We start from the raw sequence: 7493 nt of genomic DNA on the forward strand, positions 1-7493 counted from the left end.
GAATAATGGCGAGGTGCACAAACTAGTTTAACCTAAACTGGTTTAGGGATTGGTTTGGTTCAGGTTTGAGAACCCCAAAACAGTTTAGGCTTAACCAGTTTGGCCTTATCCAAGCCAAACCGGTTTTAGCCTAAACCGAACCGTTGTCGATCCCTACCATATGCACACAACATATAACATCCTTATAAATTCGGAAAATTGCAAGCATATATTCACTTGACACCTCAAGTTCTTCCATTCGCCTCCAAAGATACTCATGAGGTACCATATCAAGAGCCTTCTTGAAGTCTACAAAACAACAATATAAACCTTTAATTGAAGGGTAACAAGGTGATTGATGGTGCTATGATGTTTTTGAAAGCCAACTTGCCCATAAACACTCTTACCATTTTTTCTAACCCATGCACTTATGTTTGATTTCATTCAAATAGTTTTGCCAATAGCGAGCCAACCATTATGGTTCGATAATTGTTTACATTATTTATATCTCCACCTTTATGTAAAACTTTGATCCAATTTGTAGTCCAATCATAATGTATGCCATATTGCAATGCATGATTAAACATATCACTTATCTATGCATGTGCTTCCTTTCCTGTCCATTTGAGCATTTAAAACTTTATATATTGAAGACCTCTTGCCTTTCGAGGGCCAATTTCTTAAGTCCTATGCATATATCTTCAATTGTAAAGAAAGGAGACAAATGTGAAAGAAAACCAAAACACATCATCTTTCCAACAATAGATAACTCATAAAAAGTCTTATAATGTGTAGACAAGTCAATAAGAGTTAAGTCACCATAACTCACAATGTCATGTTTCCCCACTAGATTTCCCCAAAATTTAACACATGCATGTGCTTTTTCTTGTGTTTGGAGAAAATGTTGAGTAACTTCTCATGAGAGAGAATAGATATTTTTTCGTTTAAGATGAGGCTAAGTTTGACCTATGGTACCAAATCAACATATCATCTTGTATCTTACTCCTTCCTAAGCATCAAGATTATGACTCTTGAATAAAAACTCTCAATGTGAAAATAATGCACACATATATGTGCTCGCCTTTTTTGGTTGAAATTTGAGTATGCCACTCACATTATCACGCTCGTCTAACAAGTCATTATTTTTCGTGTGAATTACCTTAAACGTTGAGCATGCTATAAGTGACGTTCATCTTCCACTATGTTTTCATCGCAAACTTTGCATATCTTCCTGTTTGCATGTACCTCAACAACTAACTTGTGTGAGTGAGTTTAAAGAAGTGTTAATTCTCTCTCAGAGCCAAGGCTCATGGGGGTAGTGAGATATGATTGGATATGTTTTGGCATTTTTTCTTTGTATTGAGACCAATATTGGGGGTTAATATTTGCAATGTAATATTCCAATTTTGACATTTTAGCATCTTGGCACTTCATCCTTAGTGCCTCTAGCAAGCTATCCTCAATGATCACATACTTCATTGCATAATATCACATGAGCTCCAAGACATCTTTTACTCCCCTCCACATCTCTTAAACCATTTCATAATGTCAAGCGCCCAACCATATGGGAGGATTTTGCTCTTATTAGAGTTTTGTACTTGGGGCAATATATGATCAAACATATCCTTGACTTCTGTGATATACATGTATACACTTGGAATGGCTAATAGAGAGTGAGAATGAGAGAGATTAGCGTATTCTAAGACCAAATTCGGCCCATGAGACAATTGGTTGCAACAAAATGGGATGTGTACCCAATCATCAAAAATAAAAATAAAATAAACATAGATAAAAGAGTTTTAGTATGGTACAAAGATGTTATGCTGTAACATATATTCTATAAAGGAAATGGCTACGTGTTTGAACTAGGTTCAATTCTATCCTAGTCTCTTGAAAATGAGTGAGAGGTCAAAGGGTTTTGATGTGGGTGTGGCTTGTAGTCCCGATGTAAAAACTTCCAAGACCATAGCTTCTAGGCGGTGTAATTAATGTTCCCTTATCTTCTTAATTGCTTCTACACGAGTGACTTTGAGGCCCGATATCTAATGGTGTTTGGTTGTTCTTTGATTTTCTACTTCAACGAGGGAGAGGTCGAGTGGTGTAGGTGTGTCCACGTTGATCGTCCCTTCCCGTCCCTGAAAAATTTAAGTGGTTACATGTTGGTGAATATTAGAAAGGTTGTGGTGAACATTTTGTGGCTTATTTTATCTATGTTGTTTTAGCTATAAGATATTCCTACTTAGTGTCTTTATATCTAGGGCATCTCATGGTTGGGAGAGGGTCCTAACATGTCTTGGTATTTTACCCTTATCTCACTGTAAAATAAACACTTGCATGTAAAGTGATACTCATTCTCTACGTCTATGTAATATAATCTACATATCCTTCCCTCTTTGAGGACTCCATTCGCACGACCATTCTAAATCTCAAGTTGGTGAGATGGCATGTATTCCTCATGGTAGTGTGTAGGACTCGGTAACGGTTCGTTTTTGGCTTAACTAGTTTGGCCTTGGTAGTGATTAAAAGGCAACTTGTTGCGGTAGGTTTCGATATTGGAAACGAGCCAAATTTGTTCCCAAGTCGATGATCATGTTTGGCGTCATGAATTGGTTTAGTCCAAAGCAATGAGGGTTATGTATTAATACAAATATTTGATTACGAGGAAAGAAGAAGAAGAGAGGGTTGTGTAAGAGTCAATACGTGTGCTTATGATCGAGGACTAGCCATTGGCGGTCAAGGATCTGTCTGTTTGTCTGTCTCTCTCTCTTTGTGCTACACCTTCAAATCTCATTACTCAAAGGACCCCAATTGGAGGTCCCCACAAGAGAGGAGCGGGGTCTTGACCATCGCACTTGACTACCCAAGCTTGACCATCGACGTGTTCTTGATGGTGCCTTCAAATCACGTTACCCTAGAGGACCCGAGCTAGAGGAGCGGGGTTTAGGTGAATTTCATTCACTGGCCCAAGGTATGAAACTCCCAAACCGGTTAAGGCTCAAGTGGTTTGGTTTGGACAAGGCCAAACCGGTTAAGCCGAATTCGAAGCATGGCCGATTCCTAGAGAGGACACCCGTCCGTCTTTGACTGCCCGGACAGAAACCGGCCCAAGGTGTGAAACCTGAGTCTCTGCTAGGTATTGAGCTCATCGCCATCGCCATCGCCATCGCCATCATCCCCCACTTCCATCCCCACCTTCAATCATCGCCATGGAAGCTGGCGATGGCCATGAAGCCAAGCCTCCTTTCTCTCCAGCAGCGCTCTCTCCCTCTCATCCCCACGACCCTCGGAAATCGCCGCCGCCTCTCAGGCTGTTGAGCTCTCTCCATGGATTCTTCTCAGCAGATCGTACACTACGTCCATTCAATCGCGCTCGAATCCTCCTTCTGCTCTTTTCCTTCTTCATCCTTTTCACTATGACTAGCCTGTGGCTATGGCATGTCTCACTTCCTCCTTCCTCATCCCCATCGCCACCACTATTATCCCTTTCGTCTTTGCCTAAGTATCCATCAGGCGTGTCGCTGTCCATCAGCAGTACAAGAAACTCCATGGATGATAGTGATGATAACGATGATGATGGAAGGAAGCTATGTCCTTCAGGCAGAGTTTACGTCTACGATCTACCATCAGAATTCAACGCAGAGCTTCTGAGGTCCTGCTCATCTCTAGTTCCGTGGACAGATATGTGTCCATCGCTAGACAACAACGGTGTTGGGATATCTGTAGATATGCCATTCTGGATGGGAGGCACAGGCTTCTGGTTCTTGACCAGCCAGTTTGGCGGCGAGGTCATCTTCCATAGCCGTCTCCTCCTCCATCCTTGCAGAACCATGGATCCACAGAAAGCTTCTGCATTCTTCATCCCTTTCTATACTGGTCTCGACATCGCTAGATATCTCTTCGCCCCTGGAGGTTCCACCCCGTCTCAGCGGGATGAGCTCAGCCATCGCCTCCTCGATTGGCTTAAGCAGCAGGAAACGTGGAAACGTAGAAACGGGAGAGACCACTTCCTCATGGTAGGAAGGATAACATGGGATTTCAGAAGAGAAAGCAATGGCGGATGGCTATGGCAGAAGCTATGGCCTCGAAGTGCTGCGGGTTGGGGGAACGACCTCTTCTTGACAAAAGAGATGGAAAGGGGACCCCTTCGCCTGATAATCGAGAAGAGCATCTCCGACAAACAAGAAATGGCCATCCCATATCCGACCAGCTTTCATCCTAGATCCAGCTCAGATGTGGCGAGATGGCAAGATATTGTTCGATCGTCTAGGAGAACCTTGCTGTTCAGCTATGCGGGAGGCCCGCGATCGCAGTTCCAAAACGATTTCAGGAGCGTCTTGCTCGATCAATGCAAAGATTCGTCACCATCCGAGTGCCGATCCATGGATTGCAGTGATCAGAAGTGCGAGCATCCGTTAGCAGTAATGGAGCTGTTCTTAGATTCCGTGTTTTGCCTGCAACCTAGAGGGGATAGTTTTACAAGAAGGTCGATCTTCGACGCCATGATTGCTGGCTGTATCCCTGTGTTCTTCTGGAAGCGAACAGCTTATCTTCAGTATCAATGGCACCTTCCTTCTCAGATGGGACCGGATTCGTACTCAGTATTCATCGACAGAGCAGAAGTGAGGAGCGGGAAGCGACGTATAAGAGATGTTCTGTTGGGATTCTCTGAGAGGAAGGTTCGCAGGATGAGGGAAACCTTGATCGCATCCATACCTAGACTTGTCTACGCCCTTCCTTCTTCTTCTTCTGTTAATTTCACAGATGCTTTCGACATAGCTCTTGATCAAACCCTAAATCTTCTCAGACAAAGGTCCATGTCATAGCTCTGGCTTCACATGAAACAAAATGAAAGATGCTTCATCTTCATCTTCATCTTCTATATCTTCTTTCAAAGGTGCATTGGATAAAGAACCATATTTTCACGTTTCAGGAACTCCAAATTACTGTGCTTCTCCATTAAATCTTCTTCGTCATCTTCATGAAACCCTGGAACTTTCTCTCGGACAGATCACAATGCCATGGTTTAATTTTCGCTTCTGTTTGCTTGAAAACCGTAGAACGATCTCTCCCTCTCTCAGACATTTTAGTTCACGTTTGCTCTCCATGCTTACTGAATCCTGGGATGAACTTTCTCTCTGACAGAACATGCCATAGCTTTATTTCTGCTTCTGTTTGCTTGCGAAACCCTAGAACCATTTCGATCAGACAGTTCCCAGACCATTAGTTTCATTTCTGCTGCTGTTTGCTCACTAAACCCTAAAATAAACTTCCCTTCAGACATATCAGGCCATGTCTTTTTCTCTCGATCACTACAGACACATTTAAGTTCTTTCGCTCTCTCTCTTTTCCTCTCATGAATAGACTCTCAAACAAGCAGACAAACACAGGACTGACAGTACTCTCCTCAGTCTCTGAGCTTTTCTCTTTCTTTCACTTTCACTTTCTCTTTCTTTCTCTTTCCTTCTTTCTCTTCAGCAGGTTCATACGGATATACACAGAAAAAAAAAACAGTGAACTAGCTATGCTCTTCAATATTGCTGGATAAATTTCTTTAGCTTCAGCAGAATATCTCTTCAGGAATCCCTGCAGGGCCCTCCATACCGTTTTCTGAGAATCCTAACTATTTGTTGGGCTTTCTTCTTCTTCCACTGGTAATGAAAGAATCAAAGGCATGGAGAAGAAACGAAGGTACAACAGAAGAAGAAGCAGAACACATATTTCTACTCCCATTTATATATACCACCTTGTTTGATTATTTCCATAACTCTACAGAGGGAGGATTGTTTTCCTTCATTGATTTAATTATAGCTATATACAGAAAAGAGAGGTTTTTTTTCATTACAACTCTCCGCAGAGTATTTCCAAAGCTTAATTAGCTAGTGCACATCATCTCATGTTTGTTTATCACCAATCTTCTTGTTCTTCTTATTTGCAGATTGCATCAATGCAAAATCTTTGTGATTTTATATCTATTAATCATTCTTCTTGTTCTAAATCATTAGTTAAATTTATTCCTTATGGTGAAATCTTCTAAACGATTCTTAAAACGTGGATTGGGGCCGGATCAATTTCGAAATGATGAAAACCATCGAACATAGGTAGAAAACCCTGAATTGTGTAAGGTCATTCATTATGTGCGAGCTTACTTAATTCAGAATATTGGACATAGCTCCTCTGATGATGATATTTACTGATTTTCTTAATCAAAATGTGTTTGTTCTAATTGGAACAAAATGGATAATTAATGGTTTCGGCAACAATTAAGACAATCAGAAACAAGAGGATTATTGTTGATAGTAACCCGGATTAAAGATCAATATATTTAGCCTTTGTTTAATTCAGGGCGTTGATGATGATACTGATTGTTGTGATTAGAAATTTGGTTCTAAGCAGGACCGGATCCGATAATGACTCGATTTCCAAACGATGAAAACAAGAGGATTAATTAAACTCCGGAACGAAGATCATTATATTCACCATTGCTGGAGTAAGACCATTAGTAATGATGATGATGGTTTCATTCAATTGTCTTAAGTGGATACTACCTTCAATCGATTGTCTTTCTAAGAGGTTTTTCTTTATCCATCAAGGATACATTTCATTCAATTATTCTTACAAAGATGTTACACCCAATTCAATCAATGCCTTCTTTCGTATATGTACAATTGATCAAATTTGCAGTATTTTTCTTGTACAAATGTTGGCATTGAAACCCAATCCTCTCGACATCACTCTTGTTAGTGAGTTTTCAATTTCTCTCATGTAAGTTTGCAATTATCTTATGGAAGCTTGGCACATGGCATTGGTAGAAGCTCATATTTCGGAATCATATGTTTCTTGACATCCGATCGAGGAATTGAGATGGATATGCCATTTCTTTGGCAACATAATGATGTAAGATGGATGGATACCTTTAAGATCATTGATGCTCATGTTTCTTTGTTTTGATCCAATATCGACATAAAACCCTAATTGAAGAGGCCTAATCCTTTGGTTAGATTGATGCTTTGGCAAAACTGAATTAGCCGAAGCTCATATTTCGGAATAATATGTTTCTTGACACCCGTTTGAGGAGTTGAGATGGATATGCCATTTCTTTGGCAACATAATGATGTAACATGGATACCTTTAAGATCATCGATGCTCATGTTTCTTTGTTTTGATACAATATTGACGTAGGACCCTAAATGTAAGAGGCCTATTCCTTTGGCCAGATTGATGCTTTGGCAAAACCAAATCTACTTCGCCAGTTCTTAGGATGTGACATGGTAATTCAAAGTTAGTTCCTCATGTTTCGAGCTCTCGATTCACATTATAATTAGATTTGTCGTGCAACCACCCATGTGACTCACTAGTCTCATTGTTCCCTTTGCTTTTGACTTCTTAACGTTTTTTTCTCTCTTGACACATAGTCCACGACAATGTCCATATATTTCTCACTTCAAACCATAGCATAGTGTAAAATTCAAGCGAAGGTTTATGAGAAAGAATATCAAATGTATTAGAATACATCT

At 40.5% G+C, this 7493-nt stretch overlaps 1 pseudogene; it reads left to right on the forward strand.

Annotated features, from left to right (window-relative positions):
• The first annotated feature begins 3129 nt into the window (after positions 1-3129).
• LOC147862213 (xyloglucan galactosyltransferase XLT2 pseudogene) lies at positions 3130-5998 on the forward strand (annotated as a pseudogene).
• The last annotated feature ends 1495 nt before the right edge of the window (positions 5999-7493 follow it).

This window comes from Azolla caroliniana, unplaced genomic scaffold (assembly GCF_043228905.1).
Source record: "Azolla caroliniana isolate FFs.n. ecotype wild unplaced genomic scaffold, voAzoCaro1.0.p SCAF_7, whole genome shotgun sequence".
Taxonomy (NCBI): Eukaryota; Viridiplantae; Streptophyta; class Polypodiopsida; order Salviniales; family Salviniaceae; genus Azolla; species Azolla caroliniana.